The 18819-nt window shown below is 42.2% G+C and overlaps 1 pseudogene; it reads left to right on the forward strand.

The window, feature by feature from the left end:
- The first annotated feature begins 13194 nt into the window (after window positions 1–13194).
- On the forward strand, window positions 13195–18474 carry LOC110286264 (melanoma-associated antigen B4 pseudogene; annotated as a pseudogene).
- Window positions 18475–18819: the final 345 nt, after the last annotated feature.

The raw sequence follows: 18819 nt of genomic DNA on the forward strand, positions 1-18819 counted from the left end.
CTTGATCTGTAAAATAGCACTTTCCTAAAAGGGCTTTCCATCATGTGCTTAGAACAGTGCCTACAACACAAATCATGCTGTGGAAGTGGTCATTGTCCAGCTGGCTTTCATGCCACATGGTTTTCACAATGTAGAGACAGAGGGAGATCTGATGTTCAATTTGTTTTTGCCACACAGTTTGAGTTTGAAGGTAGACAAAGAAAAGGAAGAAGAAAAAGAAGAAGAAGAAGAAGAAGAAGAAGAAGAAGAAGAAGAAGAAGAAGAAGAAGAAGAAGAAGAAGAAGAAGAAGAAGAAGAAAAAGAAGAAGAGGAGGAGGAGGAGCAGGAGGAGCAGGAGGAGCAGGAGGAGCAGGAGGAGCAGGAGGAGGAGGAGGAAAAATTTCAGCTGTTTTAAACTGAATGTGCTTACACAAGTGCTTTATAACTCATGGCTCCAGTCAGGTGGGAGGGTAAAGGCACTAACAGGGGAATCAGCATGGAGTCAACTTCAGTGGAGAATGAAGCTCCTGCATGTGTGTGTGGGACAAATAGTCCTAACCTTCTGTACTTAGCAGTTTGCTATGCCCTGGTTTTTTTGTTTGTTTGTTTTTTAGTTTTGTTTTTGGTTTTTGATATAGGGTCCCATTATATGGTCCTGTTTGACCTAACATTTGCTATGTAGACCAGGGCAGGCCAATTGAAACCTTCCAGAGATTAGCCAGCCTCTACCTCTAGAGTGCTGGGATTAAAGGTGTGCATTACCAAACTGGGTTATGTTTTTATTTCCCCATTATTAGTTTTTATTGGATATTTTATTTATTTACCTTTCAAATGTTATCCTCATTGCTGGTTTTCCCTCAAAACAAAGCAAAACAAAACAACAAAACAAAAACAAACAAACAAAAAAACCTAAGCTCCTCCGTCCCCTCCTCCCTCCCACTGTTTGCCAACCCACTCACTCCTGTTTCCTGGCCCTGGCATTTCCCCACACTGTGGCATAGGGCCTTCACAGGACCAAGGTCATCTTCTCCAGTTGATATCCAACTAGGCCATCCTTTGCTACATATGCAGCTGCAGCCATGAGTCCCACCATGTGTACTCTTTGGTTGGTGGTTAATTCCCTGGGAGCTCTGGGGTTACTGGTTAGTTCATATTGTTGTTCCTCCTTTGGGCTGCTAATCCTTTCAGTTCCTTGGGGCTTTTCCCTACCTACTTCATTGGGGACCCTATGCTCAGTCTCATGGATGGCTGAGAGCATCCACCTCTGTATGTGTCAGGCACTGGCAGAGCCTCTCAGGAGACAGCTATATCAGGCTCCTATCAGCAAGCTCTTGTTGGCATCCACAACAATGTATGGCTTTGGTGATTGTATATGGGGGGAATCCCCAGGTGGGGCAGTTTCTGGATAGTCAATTCTTCAGTCTCTACTCCATACTTTGTCTCTGTAACTCCTTCCATGGGTGTTTTGTTCCCCCTTCTAAGAAGGATCAAAGTATCCACACTTTGGTCTTCCTTCTTAATGAGTGAATTGTACCTTGGGTAATCTAAGCTTCTGGGCTAATACCCACTTATCAGTGAGTGTGTATCATATGTCTTCTTTTGTGACTGGGTTACCTCATTTAGGATGATATCTTCCAGATACATCCATTTGCCTAGGAATTTCATAAATTCATCCTTTTATATTGCTGAGTAGTAGTACTCCATTGTGTAAATGTACAACATTTTCTGTATCCATTCCTCTGTTGACCGGCATCTGGGTTCTTTCCAGCTTCTGGCTATTATAAATAAGGCTGCTATGAACATAGTGGAGCGTGTGTCCTTTATACAAGTTGGAGCATCTTCTGCGTATATGCCCAGGAGTGGCATTGCTGAGTCCTCGGGTAGTACTGTGTCCAACTTTCTAAGGAACCTCCGAACTGGCTTATATTTTTAAAGATAAGAAAAATGACTTCTTGCAGATGTTCCTATTATGTGGACCATTTTTGCAACTTGTATTAGACGAAAGCCTATAAAGACAAATGGGAAGTAAAAACAGCATAGATGTATAAACTATACACACATCCTTTATCATAGAGTATAAAGTCTGTTGCCTGGACTTCTGGCACTTGCCTATTAGTTAAAGTCAAATTGCGCATATTTTCTACAAGCCTGCAAGTTTCATAACTCCAGTTGAGGGTGTTGTGTTCTTGCTAGTTTAGAGCCTCGGGTCAAAACCCATGAGCCTGTCCTTTCAGGCTCAGCCAACAGCTTCTTAGGCAGATCCTGGTTGACCTGCTCTTTCAAGTAGCTTTGGATATCAAAATTCTCCTTTATCTAGAAGTCCTTGGAGTAGAGAATAGTTGAATCATATCTATGACTCTGATGGCACTGAGATCCTGGTCTCCTCCCGTTGGTACTAGCCAAATAGATATCTCTTAGGTACTCTCTTTACCCTCTAATCATTGACAGATATACTCTAGCTTAAGAGCATTCTTTCACAGGAGTAAGTCTGGTCACAGGAATATGCCTGCTTCATCTTGCAGGAACCAGTTGAAAAGGAAGATATGGAACATCTAGGTCCCTTTAGGTTTCTCTGTGCTCAGTCAATGTTTCAGGTAGTGTCCAATTTTAACCAGGAAAAATCTGCATGGCCACATGATGTATGACTACTGTTCAGCAGTTGTAGTGGACTTTGATGGCATGGAGCTATCCACAGACATCCCATGAGCCTAGCTGAAGGCTTTGTAGACTAAGCATAGCATTTTGGATCTGCGGCCTCCAAAAAAAGATGGCATCAATAGAAACATTCTCTGGAGCTGTCAAGGCTGGATCAACAATGGGAACCAGAATGCAGGTTCACAAATCTCCTTCTCACCAGGTATCTAGGGATTTTCAATCCAGTAGGTTTTGGTGATATCAGGTAGGAGGGACAATTCCCACCCAGGCCATCACTGGTCCTACTACATTGATCAAAGGGTGACTCTGCCAGTCTGTACCTATACCTGTACCTGTGGCAGAACAGCATGCCTGCTACCTGTCCCCACAGCCCTGCCAGTCTCCCAGGGAATCTGCTCTAACCTGAGACACAGGTAAGAACCCTTCCCCCCATATCCACACAAGCTGGAAACCCCATGGAGCTCAGCAGGCATGGGATATGACCTGCCCTGCCAGAGCTCCATCACCTTTCTGGTTAGCACCTCAGTCTGCACCTAGGGCAGATCAACATGACTGATTCCTGACCTCACAGGCCTACCTGTCTCCCAGGAGGTCTACCTTAACCAGGGACACAGGACACCAGCTCTAACCAAGAGCACAGGAAGCCAGCTCAAATCAGAAACCCAGCTCTGCCTCCTCCTAGGAGACCTGCTCTAACCTGAACACACAGTTCAACCTGCCTCAAAGGAGGTCTGCTCCAAACTTGGACACCCAGCCCAGTTAACACCGGAGATAATCAAAGGACAAAGGCAAGAGCAAGAACATAATCAACAGACACCAATGCAATTTGGCACCATCAGAATCCAGCTCTCCTACCACAGCAAGCCCTGAATACCCTAATACGTCTGAACAGCAAGATTGGAGGGGACTGGGAAGAAGCAACATTTGGAGTGTACATAAAATAACCCGTTAGTAATAAAAAATGAAATTGGGAAAAAATGAACCTCAAGAAACTGAAGAAAAATAAGAGTTACTCTGGATTATGGCCACAGCATTGGGATTGCTGGTCCAGAGTTAAGCTTCACTGTCAAACTGCATCTAGGTGCTGTCATCTCCCAAATATTCAACTTTCCTGCTTGGTGAGGCAGGCTGCACCATAGCCTGATTGTTCCTGACACAGGCACTGGGGAACACAGCTGCCACATTACACTTCTTTTCCCTTTCCTATTTCAGGTGATGTTTCCAGAGTATATCTAGTGATTGCATTTCAAGGGTCCTCTTAAAGCTCCACTTGCTATCAGGATTGCTGCAGATGCTTCATGTCCATGATTTGATGAAAGCATTAAGAGCCAACGTGGTGAAAGTGTGAGTTCCTTCAAGGCCCCGACTTTCACTGAGCGCTCACACAAAGGACTTTCTAGGTAGGAAAGCAAAAATATTTATGAAGTGTCTGCCATAAAAGTATAAATTAAAATTGCTGATTATAACATCAATGATTGAGATATTCAACAACAAAAAATGCAAGCAGCATCATATTAGATTTTTTTCTGTTATAGTAAAGTACCTGACCCTATGTATGTTATAAATAAAAGATAGGTGGTAAATATAGCATTTTCGCCAGCACCTTGGAAGAGTACCATGGCTAAATTACAATAGAAGAAATAGAAACGGAATTATCAAAGTAAAAAAAAAAATAAGCCAAGAATGTGGGTGAGAGGATTACCTCATTTTATAGTCTACTTACACAAAAGCTAATTCAAACCTTGAGCACCATTTGTCCCTTGTAAAGGTAATTCACTAATGACTGAATTATTTGGTGCTAGATCTAATTTCTTAAAGCTTCCACCATATTAATGATTCCATACTGGGGAAAAACGTTCATTATGTCGACCTTTGGTGAATATTATTCAATCATATACAAGCCATAGTAAACATGACTTTGAGATTCATAGTAGAGCATTTGAAAACTTAGGACTAGTATTTGGTCTTGAATTCAAGGAAGTCAGCTCCTTCTTGCATACTTGTTGCTAAGCTAGACTTTATCAGTTATGAGAGACTTATCAGTGACTTGGGATTTCTCAGGGAGGTGTGAGTGTGTGTGTGTGTTTTGGGTAAGGCAGGTAGCAAAGTCATTAAAGTACTTGTTAAACAAGCATGGTGATCTGTGTTTGTTTCCCACCTCCCATGTTTTGTTTGTTTGTTTGTTTTTCTGTTTTTTTTTTTAACAAAACAGGTATAGTGACAGGTACTTGTAATGTCAGTACTGAGAATGCAGAGATATAAGGGCTGTTCCCTAAGGCAAAACTTTCTCCCCCCCCCTTTTAAATGAATACTTTATGTATATCAAAGAGACCATCCCTACATTACACAATAGTCAATCTAGTGTAGAAGAATAGATAGAACTAAGTTATCAAAAGGGCCAAGATTCCTTTTAGTCTGGCAACATGTTAGTCTATCCATCTCATCATGAGGAGACTTCACATGATGATGTAGAGAAACCAGAACCAGAGTTTAAGCCGCTATAATGGCTGTGGGATCCTTCCAATCCCAGGGAAGTATGAAGCCAGGTATTCTGTTTTTGATAATGAAAGCAGGTAAGCTAATAGCTAGTGGACGGTCCAAGTGAAGCTGTTGAAAACAAATGATATAAAGGGTTTGTGTTTGTGTAAAATATAAGTGAATTGGATATTTAGGGTATTTTAATAGTATTAAGAGCTCTATATTTTAGTTGAAAGTTTATTTTTACAATTTAAATTTATGGATGCACTGATAACACATTTATTGGAATCTATCCGGTTGAAGAGTAAGAAATTTGATATTGTATAAAACAATTCAAACATATTTACATATATGTGACCCAAAAAATAGAATGTGGCATCTGAATAATGATTTTGTGAAACAAAAATAAAAGAAAGAAGGAAGGAAGGAAGGAAGGAAGGAAGGAAGGAAGGAAGGAAAGAAAGAAGGAAGGAAGGAAGGAAGGAAGGAAGGAAGGAAGGAAGGAAGGAAGGAAGGAAGAAAGAAAGAAAGAAAGAAAGAAAGAAAGAAAGAAAGAAAGAAAGAAAGAAAGAAAGAAAGAAAGAAAGAAAGAAAGAAAATCTGGTTTTCAATAAAGTTAGGGATAACAGGAGGAAGTAGAAAAATATATAAAAATGGTACTAATCGCAGCTTTTTGTTTTATTATGTTTCGTCTTTTTTCTATGAAACTAAATCTATGTCTTTTTATTGGGGAACTTAGTCCATTGATATTGAGAGTTATTAAGGAGAAATAATTGTTGCTTCCTATTATTTTTGTTGTTAGAGTTGGTATTCTGTTCTTTTGGCTGTACTCTTTTAGGTGTGTTGAAGGATTATTTTCTTGCTTTTTCTAGGGTGTTGTTTCCGTCCTTATATTGTTTTTATTTTTTCTGATATTATCCTTTGAAGCGCTGGATTGGTGGAAAGATAAAGAACAAACTTGATTTTGTGGTGGAATACTTTGTTTACTCCATCTATGGTAATTGAAAGTAAAACACCCTGTCTCAAAAAAAAATGTTTGACAGTGCATAAGGATTGATACTTGAGGCTGACCACTGGCATCTATATATGTGCAATGGCCTTCATACAAACTCACATCTGAACACACACACACACAGAGAGAGAGAGAGAGACAGACAGACAGACAGACAGACAGATATACAGACAGAGTTACACAGAGACAGACACAGAGAGAGAGAGACAGACAGACAGATAGACAGACAGACAGAGATACACAGAGACAGACACACACAGAGACAGACAGAGATACACAGAAACAGAGACACACAGAGAGACACACACAGAATCTATAATAGAAGGAAGGTGATCAGATACTTTCTAAGAGAAGCTAAAGAAGAGGAGAAAATATGAGGGGTTCCAAATGAGGACGCCTAGTACAATCTTTCCTCTATAAGTTAATATTAACATTGGACACTTGCATATCCCTCAGTGGCAGGTACGTTTAAGTTGACTGCATAGCAGCTAGTTGAGAATGTAGATAGATGTTCAGAGCTGAGATTCTTCATGTAGATCAAAGAGAATCTCCTTCTGGGGTACACAGAGAGAGTGTCCTGTGCTCTTTGAGGTTAGAAACTCAGAACACAGCACTTTTTGTTATATCAACTAAAAGGATATTTAAATTTTAGTTTTCACGCATGCATGTGTGTGCATGAGTGTGTGTGTATGTGTGTGTGTGGGTGTGTGTGTACAAGCAAGTCAGATATGGACTTTTTGATTAATGGTTAAATAAATGAACATAGGAACACTTTAGGTATACTCAAACTGTAGCGAGAGGGTTGCATGGACCCCAGAATAACTCTGAATGTGGCCCAGAACACTTACAGATTACAACACCATATTGCAATATCAAAAGGTTGGTCCACTGGGGCAGAAAGTCAGATTCAGTCTTTAAATAGAATCCTAGAAGATGTATCTTGGAAAGACACCTGAACTGAAAATATGATTTAATGGCGGAACTGGCTCTTACATTTTCTTTATAAGTAGCATTTTGAACTGATTTGTTGCTTCATGTCCTACAGTGTTGAAACTTTTTTTTTTTAATGTTTTGGTTTAAAAAAATCATCCGTGTGGAATGGTATCCTCTGTGGCTGAAACAATTGTAATAATGGTAGTAATGGTAGACATCTCTTAAAGTCTCAATGCACTGCAGGCATGGTGCCAGGTGTTTCGCATACACTAACTGCACACTACTAACATTATAAGATAGATCCTATGACTTGATCTTGCAGATGCATTGCCTGAGGCTCATAGAGTGTGGTAATGTACCTAAACTCACCCATCTGTTAAATGAATAACTTGTGCCTAATTTCTGAGTCTCAAGTACTCTAAGAGCCCCTTTATCCAACTTTCCCCAAATTGATGCTGACCATGAACTTAACCAGAATTTGCTATCCTCTACTATTCCAAAATAGACTTCAGATGACTGAAAAGATGGACTTTAACAAAAATCCTGAATTAGAACACAAAATCTAATCAATAAAAATGTAAAAGAAACTAAGAAAAGTGAATAAAAGAAAAAAGGACATAATATGGACTCTAAAGATCCAAGGCTCAGAAAATCATCTTGGTATAGTCTTCTGTGAGGAAAGCAAGTGTCTTAGAAGGCATAAAAATATCAAAATTATCAGTGTGATCTCTGATATGATAATATTTATCTTGAGATTCTTGTCATAAAAATTGTTTTATTTAGAGCCCAAGAACACAGGCAAAGGTGAAGACATCTTAGTATATTGAAAAATATTAGCTAATGCCAAAATAAAAATAAAACCAATAAAATATACTGTTAAGAAAAAACAGTTCATCATATTGGTAAAAAAATTAATTGGTAGCTGGCCAAGATTATTAGGTTAATATATTTTAACACTATTTTCCTTCCATTTCAATTCAGTTTTTATCAGTTATCAGATTGTTATCACATAAGCTTTAAGACTCTGTTTATTAATTTTCAGTGATTTTTTACTTAGTCTTATTTTATGTGCATGGGTGTTTTGTCTGCATGTATATTTGTGACCTTTGTGTATGCCTTGTGACTCTGGGGACTAGAAGGGTGCATTAGACTCCCTTGAAATGGAGTTTCAGGTTGTCTGAGCCACTCTGTAAGTGCTGGAAAAAAAGAAAACAACTCACGTCTGATGGAAGAACAAGTGGTCTTAACCATTGAACCATCTCTCTAGAACCTAAAGGTGTTTTTAATGTCATTTGGTGCTATCACTTAGAAGTTACTTGGGAAGAAAAGTGTGAATTTATCAATTAAGTTACTGTGTGTGCTGTCTGTCATTGAAATTTCTCAGCTTCACATTCCTGGGAAAGGGACTTCTCCTCAAGGTTTGCAATCAGCAAACTGGTCATGTTTCTTCAGAGATATGTAATTTCCCTCAAAGACAATTGAAAATGGTCAAGATTAACAAGGATTGAGGAGACAGTCATTCTAAAATCATTTGGAAACTTAAGAAAGATGACAGTGTATAAAATGTGATAACTACTGGAGGTCTCTTTAAATTCCATCTCTCCACTGTTGGGCATTTTGGCTAAGGTCTCTCCCATTGAGTACTGGGAACCTCTCATAACCCAGGTCTTTGGGACTTTCTAGAGGTTTGCCCTCCCCAGCAACTGCACATTTCTAGTCATTCTCCTGATCCTCTGGGATTCTCCCTATTTCCCACCCCCTCCCCATATCTGATCCTGCTCCTTTTCTTCTCCCAACACCTCTCCTGTCCAGGTCTCTCCCTCCCTCTGCCTCCCATGATTATTTTCTTCCATCTTCTATGTGGGACTGAAGCATCCTCAATTGGACCTTCCTTCCTGTTTAACTTCTTAGGGTCTGCAGTATATATCATGGCTAATATCTACTTATCAGTGAGTACACACCATGCATGTCCTCTTGGATCTGGATTGTCTCATTCAGGAGGATATTTTCTTGTCCCATCCATTTGCCTGCAAATTTCATGCTGTCATTGTTTTTAATAGCTAGTATTTCATTGTGTAAATGAAACACATTTTCTGTATCCATTCTTCAGTTGAAGGACATCTAAGTTTCTTTCTTTCTTTCTTTCTTTCTTTCTTTCTTTCTTTCTTTCTTAATTTCCCTTTCTTTCTTTCTTTCTTTCTTTCTTTCTTTCTTTCTTTCTTTCTTTCTTTCTTTCTTTCTTTCTTTCTTTCTTTCTTTCTTTCTTAATTTCCCTTTCTTTCTTTCTGTCTTTCTTTCTTTCTTTCTTTCTTTCTTTCTTTCTTTCTTTCTTTCTTTCTTTCTTTCTTTTTTTTGAGACAGGGTTTCTCTGTGTAGCCCTGGCTGTCCTGGAACTCATTCTGTAGACCTGGGTGACCTCGAACTCAGATCTGCTGCCTCTTCTACCCAAGTGCTGGGATTAAAGGCATGCACCACCACTGGCTGGCTGGGTTGTTTCCTATTAAGAATAAGCCTACTATGAACATAGAGGAACATGTACCCTGTGATATGATGGAGCACCTTTTGGGTATAGGTCCAGGATTTACCAGACTTACTGGGTCTTCAGGTAGAATAATTTCCAAATTTCTGAGGAACCACCACATTGATTTCCAGAGTGGTTGTACCAATATGCAATTCCACCAGCAATGGATGAATGTTACACTTTCTCCATATCCTTACCAGCATGTGCTGTCACCTGAGGGTTTTTTTTTTAATTTTTTTAAAGAATTGTTACAAAAGAAAAATTTTAATATGAAATAGCAATAATATGTCATGAGATAGAATAGAATATCACATTTACCCATTATATTCTTAAAACTCATATACTCCCGCTTTCAAACTTGCATAAATATTCAGCTAGATATAAAATTGTAAGTGGAAGAAAATGATAAATTTAGTATTTAAATTTGATATAACCCCAGTACATTAATTATACTATAGATTCAGGGGAAACATACAGCATACTCTTCAAGAATTTCCTCTTCTTTTTCATTCTCTCCTCTTTTTTGTTCATTTTTTTGATATTTTCTTTATTTACATTTCAAATATTTTCTCCTTTCCAGGTCTCCCCTTCAGAAACCTCATATCCCATTCCCCTTCCCCTGCCTCTATCCATCCTTGGTACTCTCCTACACTTGGGCATCAAAAACACTCAGGAACAAGGGCCTCTCCTCCCATTGATGGCTGACAAGGCCAACCTCTGCCACATATGCGACCAGAGCCATGGGTCCCTCTATATGTATCCTTTGATTGGTGGTCCAGTCCCCAGGAGCTCCCGTTTCTGGCCTGTTGACACTGTTGTCCCCCCCATGGGACTGCAAACCACCTCAGCTCCTTCAGTCCCTTCTTCAACTCCTCCATCAAGGACTCCACACTCAGTATAATGGATGGCTGTGAGCATCTGCCTCTGTATTTGTCAGGCTCTGGCAGAGCCTCTCAGGAGACAGTAATATCAGACTTCCATCAGCAAGCACTTCTTGGCATCTTCAATAGTTTCTGGGTTTGGTGACTGTATATGGGTTGGATTCAAAGGTGGAGCAGTCTCTGGATGGCCTTTCCTTCAGTCTCTGCTCCATACTTTGTCTCCATATTTCCTCCTGTGAGTATTTTGTTCACCCTTCTCGAAGCACTGAAGTATCCACACTTTGCTCTTCCTTCTTCATAGGCTTCATACGGTGTGTGAATTGAATCCTGGGTATTCAGAAAATTTGGACTAGTATCCACTTCTCAGTGACTACATTCCATGTGTGTTTGGTTTTTTGAAAGAGTTACCTCAGTCAACCTGAGGGGTTTTTGTTTTGTTTTGTTTTTGTTTTGTTTTGTTTTGTTTTTATCTTAGCCATTCTCATTGGTGTAAGATGGAATCTCAGGGTTGTTTTGATTTGCATTTCCCTGATGACTAAGGGTGATGACCCTTAAAGTGCTTCTTGGACATTTGAGATTCCTCTGTTGAGAATTCCCTGTTTAGCTCTGTACCCCAATTTTTAAATGGATTATTTGATATTTTTTTGAAGTCTGTTGTCTTGAGTTCCTTATATATTTTGGATATTAGTCCTCTATTGGGATATAGAGTAAGTGAAGACCTTTTCCCTATGTGTGGCTCATAATTTTGTCCTATTGACACTGTCCTTTGCCTCACAGAAGCTTTTCGGTTTCAAGAGGACCCATCTATTAATTATTGATCTTAGCACCTGAGCCATAGTTGGTCTGTTCAGGAAATATTCCCCTGTGCCAATTATATTCAGTGTGTCTGATTTTAAATTGAGGTTCTTGATCCACTTGGGCTTGAGTTTTGTATAGGGTGATAAATATGGACCAATTTGCATGCTTCAACCTGCAGCATGCCAGTTAGACCAGCACCATTAATTGAAGATGCTTTCTTTTTTTTCTACTGTATGGTTTTGGCCCTAGTGGAGGGATGGGAACAACAACCCACTTTCAAATATTTTGACCCAGAATTGTTCCCTTCTAAAAGAAATGCAGGGACAACAAAATGGAGCAGATTCTAAAGGAAGGACTGACCACCAACTTGATAGGCATCTGATGGTTGAGCATCAAACCCCTACACTATTAGTGATGCTATGCTCTGCTTGAAGATAGGAGCCTAAGCATAGCTGTTTTTGGAGAGGCTCTACCAAGAGCTGACTGAAACATGCAGATACCCACAGCCAACCACTGGACTGAGATCTGGGACCCCTATGGAAGAGATAGGGGAAGGATAGAAAGAGCTAACATAGGAAAACCAAGAATGTTTACAAACCTGGACCCCTGTGAGCTCTCAGAGACTTAGTCACCAACCAATGGGCATATATGGTCTGGTCTGAGGCCTCTGGCACATATGTAGCAGAGGCCTGCCTTGTTTGGCCTCAGAGGGAGAGGATGCACCCAATCCTGTAAAGCGTTGATGGCCCAGGGAAGGGGGATGTCTGAAGTGGGAGGAGCACCCTCTCAGAGGTGAAGGAGGGGCGATGGGGTTAAGAACTCTGGGATGGGGAGCAACATTTGGGATGTAAATAAATAAAATAATTTAAAAGGAAACTGTCCTGTAAATAAATATTTTGAAATGTAATGAGCATAAATCAGGACTAGTGGAAAGATACATGGGACACAAGTGATCCTTGTTATCCATTCTTGACGTGAACAAAAGGACTTTCCCACTTTTAACTTAGAAATTGTAGGGAGAAACAACGTTTAATAGGAAAGCCAGAGAAGCCCCCAAACTGGCTATTTGTCCGGGTCAGCATCTGACTGTGAACTCCATGTGGCGTGCATCCTAGAAAGGCTCCCTCGTGTAGCTACTACAAAATGTTCAGCTCTGTATTCCCTAGCAAGTCCCGTTTATGTTAAGTATGTTAAGCTTGATTTCTTCCTGGAAAATTTCAGGGAAGTGAGGTCACAGTGGAATGGGAGCAGCCTTAAATTTTGCTAGGAGAGGAGTTCTAGTGCCTAATAAAAATGTAAAGACTTTTAATGTTATAAGGTTTTGCTAAAAAGAATTGTGTGTGGGCGGGAAGGCGGGTCACGTAACAATTACCCACTTGATTTTCTATTTTCCATACAAAATTACTCAGGTAATCCTATGTGTGGCCTGAAATATCTCCAAGAGAAAAGTTGTGATTTCTAGTTGGTAGAGCCCTAGTTCAACCAAGGAAGAATTTTGGAGAAAATCTGAATATGAGAGAAGATCCGGATAGGGTATTCTCAGGGTCTGCTCCACAAAGGGAGTTCAGAGTCTTTCTCCAGGGTTCCTGCAGAAGGCATTCTCTGAGGGTTGCCTATGCGGTGGCTGCAGAAGGTTTATTTGGGCTTGGTGAAGAGACTTGAGAGACTTGGGTGAATACAGTAAGGCTTTTCCAGCTCTTCCATCTATCAACAGATGCCGAGGGACTCTGATTCTGAAGCAGTGTGGTCCCTAGGCAACGCACCCCTGCCCTTAGCTCAGGAGACCCTGGGCCAACAGCACCGGATATAGTTCTTCCTCATTTCCGTTGGGGGAGGCAAGGGCCAGGATCTCGTGCTGACTCCACGGGAAGAAGGAGGAGGTGGAGGTGGAGGAGGTGGAGTTGGAGGAGGAGAAGCTGCCACTGGCGGCTGCTGCTGCCACTGCTGCTGTGTCTGCCTGCTCTGCTGCGGAGGAATTTCGCTCAGCAATCAAGGTAAGGTCCCCGAAGCGACTGACCCATCACCCACGAGAGAGGAGACCCCAGAAAATGGTCTTTCCCGACTCTCGTTGTCCTCCTTAATCCCTAGTCCTCAACCTTCATCTCGAAAGCCTACTCCATAGCCCTCATCACAGCAGGCCCCGGAGATGGCCTGGGCTAGAGCTGAACTGGACTGGAGCATTATTTCCAGTTGGAAGGTCTCAGAGAGTGGAGAGGTTCCCAGCACCCCACACCTCCGCGTTCCCCCACGGTCCCCCTGCCCCCGAGCCCCCATGCCAGCACACACCACCCGCGTCCACAGCCCCCATGCCCGTACACACACTTGTGTTCCAGCCCCGCAGGACCCCCATACCCCCACGACCCCCAGCCCCCCACACCCCATGTCCCTCTGCCCCCATGCCACCACACAACACCCTTTTCCTCAGCCTCACGCCCCTCCACACCCCTGCGTTCTGTCCTTCACAAATCCCCACAGCGTCATATTTCCCAAAGGCTCTCAATTCGCCCACCCCATGGCCCCCCTGCCACCTCACACCCCCATCCCTCTCCTATTCCTCCCCTGTGAATCCCCTATGCCCCTCCACACCCCCGCATTTCACTCCCCACACCCACCTTCGTTCCCACCCTTGCCCATGCACGCCCAGGAAAGATCAGAAAGGCCAAACAGCTCAGAGGCTGTTTCTGTGTAGGCTTTTTCTGTGTAGGCTCGAGGACCCATCTCCCTGGTGGAAGGAGAAAGCCAACTCTGGTCGCCGACTTACGCCCACTCGGCTTGAGTCCCCCAAGGTAAATATTTATTTATGTATTTATTTATTTATTTTTAAGAAAAGCCCCGATACCAGAGCGGGAGGCTCGCCTGAATAGGCGAGGGAGGTCTTTGTTGTGTTTCTTGAATGTTTTTGTTTGTTTGGGGTTTGAAATGTTTGCTTTTTGGTTTTGTTTACTTTTAGTTCAGTTTGTAGCTCTGGTTGGCCTGGAACTCAACTGTGTGTACCAGGATGAGTTTGAGCCCATAGAGATCTTCCTACCTCTGCCTCCAGAGGGCTGAGATTAAAGGCATGAGCTGCCAGGGCCAGGCAGAAGCAATCAGTAGTCAAAATAGGGGAGGAAGCAAAGGCCCCTGAGGTTACCTTTGGGAACCTTCAGCAAGGCAGTCAGACATGGTGCATACTTCCCTTCTAATGACTCAGCAAGATGATGGCTTGGGTTTTAAAATTGGAGACTCAGGTCAGTAGAGGTGGGGGGGAGGGGAGTTCTCAATCTTACTAGTTCTGTGTAGAGCTTGAGAGCTGGATTCCATGAGTTAGACCTACGAGTCCCATCCCTGCTCCCACCACATGTTGGACAGCAGAGCAGAATTCCCAAAAGGTGAAAGTGCCTGAGTGTAGAAATGGGAGTCTGTTCAATATTTAGTTTCAAAATATTTTTGCATTTATGTGTGTGCATGTGTGTGTGTGTGTGTGTGTGTATACGTGTGTACACACCTATTGCACAGTGCACAGACGGGTTTCAGGAACAAAACTTCTTAGGTTATCAGGCCGAGCCATCTCACTACATCAATCAAAATAATCTATTTATTTTACATTTGTGTGTGTGTGTTTATGCTTATGTGTTGGTATGTGAGTGTGCAGATGACAGGACAACTTTCAGGAGTCAGTCTTCTTTTTCTAAGGATCAAATTTGGGTTATTAGGCTTACCCAGTGAGCCATCTCACAGGCCTGCCTCTTCTCTTCTCAATATAGAACAGAGAGAGTTGCAGGGACTCAGCTGCCAGCTAGAGTCTTAGGGTCACATTTTGTAGCATCAGCCTTGAGAATCCAGGGTTAGCATGATCAGGTTTAGATACCACCTAATTTTATAGAGGGAGGGGCTCAGAGACATTAATACTTGGTTTAATTGGAGAGCTCCCATTCAGCATTATTAGGAGAACTGGTTGCTAACAAAATTAATTTGGTAGAGGTGTGAAGAAGTCTTTCTGCCACATAAGTCCTTATGCCTACCTGTGAGTCATTCAAGGTGTGGATATGGTAACATAGGTCTCATTATCTTGTCTAAAGCATGTAAAGACAGTGATTGGGCAATCTCAGTTTAACAGGTAGAAAATCCCCATTTAGTTTCAGGAGCCAAGGAACGAGTCTGACAACTGTAGCATCCACTTTTACCACATAATAAAATAGCACACATTCGTTTTCCTGGTTAATCACTCAGCCTTGGGAGACTACAGCAAGGTGATGAGACTACAGGCCTGCTAAGAAATATTTTAGAGTGTCTCAGAAACGTGAGCACCTTTAGTTTGAACAGATAAGCAGTAAGTAAAGACAAGGAAGAGATTAGGGGAGGACTTCGAGAAGTATCAATCTAATAAGAAAGTAAAATCCACAGTCCTTTTCCTCTCTATATTAGGAAACACCAAGTAGAACTCACGAGATATATTGCCCTCTTACATCTATCCCTGGGGAGTCAGAAAAAGGAAGGCTTTGCAATAAGGCTGGAGGAATCAGATGGGCTGAGGAGTGAGCTTATACCTTGCCTGAATGAGAGCTACAGAGACTCATGACCTCCTAACAGTAGGGTCCCATAGAGGGTACAGGTGGCTGTATGAAGTTCATGGTATCTTTTGTCACAGGGTTCTGAGGGAGGTAAAAATACTAATCTGATTTGAAAGGCATCAGGTCAGTAGGGGAGATTTCCAGGTACTAATAACGAATTCAGGGTACTCACACCCCACATTGCAAGAGCTCCCCGAGTCCCTCCTTATTTCATCTCCACAATTCTTCAGACATAGCAGTTCCCATCTATTTTCCCCCAAGACTAAGAGAAAAGAAAAATGCGGGGGTGGGGGTGGGTGGGCTTAGTCTGAGGAATCAGCAAGGGTAAGAATTTAGGTATTCTTAAGACTCAAATTGAAGACCTGGAGAGAAGATTGTGAGTGAAACCACCCGAGATGAGGCGTTACCCTACCTACTACAGGTTTGGTCCTGTGGAAAATAGGGTGAAAATATCGCTACCAAGAGGCACCCTCACACCTTCTGTTAGGTGTCAGTGAGGTTTAAATCGAGAGAGGATAGCCAGCCTTAGGCACTTCAGGATTCAATGTATAAACAGTAGGTGAGGACTGAAGGTCTTTATTCCTCAACCCCAGTATGAGGAAACAGTAGTTTGGGGCTGTCTTTTTGGCACTGGACCCTTGGAGCCTCAGAGCACAGTTGGTCAACTTAGATGTCTCTCTTTCTTTGTATCCTGTTTAAGTGAAATGAGATACTGTGTGTAAAGGTACGAGAGGAAGGAGGGTTTTTTTTTCTTCCGTAGGTGGAGACAAAAGTAGAATTCTTAAGTGAGAAGTAAGGGGCCTGGAAATAAGAATAAGAGGTCCCCATGCAACTGTTTGCAATATCTCCTTATAGGAGCAGTGGGAGAGAAAGCCTCCTGCATTTTCTTTTCATGGCTACGAGGGCTTGGATTTGACATTTAGCTGCTGAGCAGCATAGGAAAGAGGTTCTAGAACCTGCCAAAAGTACCATTGGGCACTAAGAGGACCCTACCAGCCATTGCTATTACCAAGCCAGCTCTAGGGGAGCCTGACTGGCTGCATCCTGGACACATTATAACTTCCTTCACAGTTTTCTTAGGCTAAGACAGGCCACGTGGATTCCTAGGATAGTGATAATATGTTTGTACAGGAACCTATAGAATATAGGCAGGTTGTTAAAAGGCACAGTGCCATGATCCTCCTGAAAAGTACTTACAGGATCTCATCATTCTTCCTCCAGGTCCCAAAAGTACTTGATTTCCAGACCACACTCCCATCTTCTGTCTCTTGCCACAGCCGTCATGCCCAGGGGACATAAGAGTAAGGCCCGTGCTCGTGAAAAGCGTCGCCTGGTCCAGGATGAGGCCCAGGAGCTCAAGGATGCTCAAGCCAAGGCAGGAGAGAAAGGAGAGTCCCCCTCCTGCTCTAGTCATGATTCTGGAGATGCTGTTGCAAGCACCTCTACTGCTGGCTTCCCTGAAAAGTCTAAATCTCAGGGTGAGGCACCCACCACCAAGGCTAGGAAAGGTGGTGCCTGCAGAAGATCTCGGAAAAGTACCAGAGGTCCAAGGGAGGAAAGTGCCAGTTGCTCTAGGGTCCCACGCTTCAGTGAGAATCCACAGAATGATCTTCTAACAAGGAAGACAGGAATCCTGATGCAGTACCTGCTCTGCAAGTACAAAATGAAAAAGCCAGCATATAAGGGAGAAATGCTCAAAGTTATCAACAGAAGGTTCAAGGAGCAGTTGCCTGAGATCCTCAAGAAAGCCTCTGAGCGCATTCAGCTAGTTTTTGGTCTTGAGGTGAAAGAAATTAAGCCCAGTGGTGGCTACTACACCCTTGTTAGCAAGTTAGATCCCAGTGTCGGTAATTCTCTGACCACTAGCCTGCCATTTCCCCAGAACGGGCTTTTGATGCCTCTTCTGGGTGTGATCTTCTTAAATGGCAACCGTGCCTCTGAGGCAAAGATCTGGGAATTCCTTAATGTTTTGGGAATTTATGATGGGAAGGTGCACATAATCTTTGGGGAGCCCCGGAAGCTCATCACCAGAGATCTGGTTAAGGAAAAGTACCTGGTATACCAAAAGGAGGCCAACAGTGATCCCCCATCCTTTGAGTTCCTTTGGGGTCCCCGAGCCTATGCTGAAACTACCAAGATGAAAATCCTGGAGTTTTTAGCCAAGGTCAATGAGACCGTTCCTCAGGCCTTCCCAACTCATTATGAGGAGGCTTTGAGAGATCAGGAAGAGAGAGCCCAAGCTGAAGCTCTAGGCAGTCCTGGCCCTGGTGCCAAAGATGAGGCAGAGGCTAAAGTCACACTGGGTGACCCCTCTTGCACAGATCAGGTTGAGTCTAAAGTCACACTTGTTGACCCCGATTGCAAAGATCAGGCTGAGTCTAAAGTCACACTTGTTGACCCCGATTGCAAAGATCAGGCTGAGTCTAAAGTCACACTTGTTGACCCCGATTGCAAAGATAAAGCCAAGTCTAAAGGCACACTTGGCTCCTCTCGCAAATACAAGGCCAAGGCTAAAGTCACACTTGTTGACTCCTCTCGAAAAGATAAGGCAGTCTAAAGTCATACCTGACTCCTCTTGCTCCTGGAGAGATGAGAAGCAAATATGTCTTTAGGTTTAGAACAGGGGTTTTCACCTTAAAATAGTGAGAAGCTGATAGTTCATAATACACTTCCTAGTGTGCTTTAGTTTATACCTTAGTCTTTTTTAAGTGTTTCTCTTTTCTTAGAATCCTTACATAGGTTCAGGACTCAAAGGTATAAATTACCTATATCAGTTATTGCTGTAAGATTTTAAGTATAAAAATTTTGGTATTCTGTATTACACTGTAAAAACCCTTGAATCTTTAAGTTGATGAGGAAGCAACCATTACTTTGTAACGAACGGAGCTTTTCTTTGAAACATGTGAGAGAGTAATTTGTTTCTTAAAATAGACGAAAACAAAGCAAAATGTGTAAACTGCCATTTTCCCTTATCCACTTTTGTTTTTATTTCAATTTTTGGTAAAGTGTGAA

The sequence above is a fragment of the Mus caroli genome, unplaced genomic scaffold (assembly GCF_978045245.1).
Source record: "Mus caroli unplaced genomic scaffold, Mus_caroli_1 scaffold_5, whole genome shotgun sequence".
Lineage (NCBI taxonomy): Eukaryota > Metazoa > Chordata > Mammalia > Rodentia > Muridae > Mus > Mus caroli.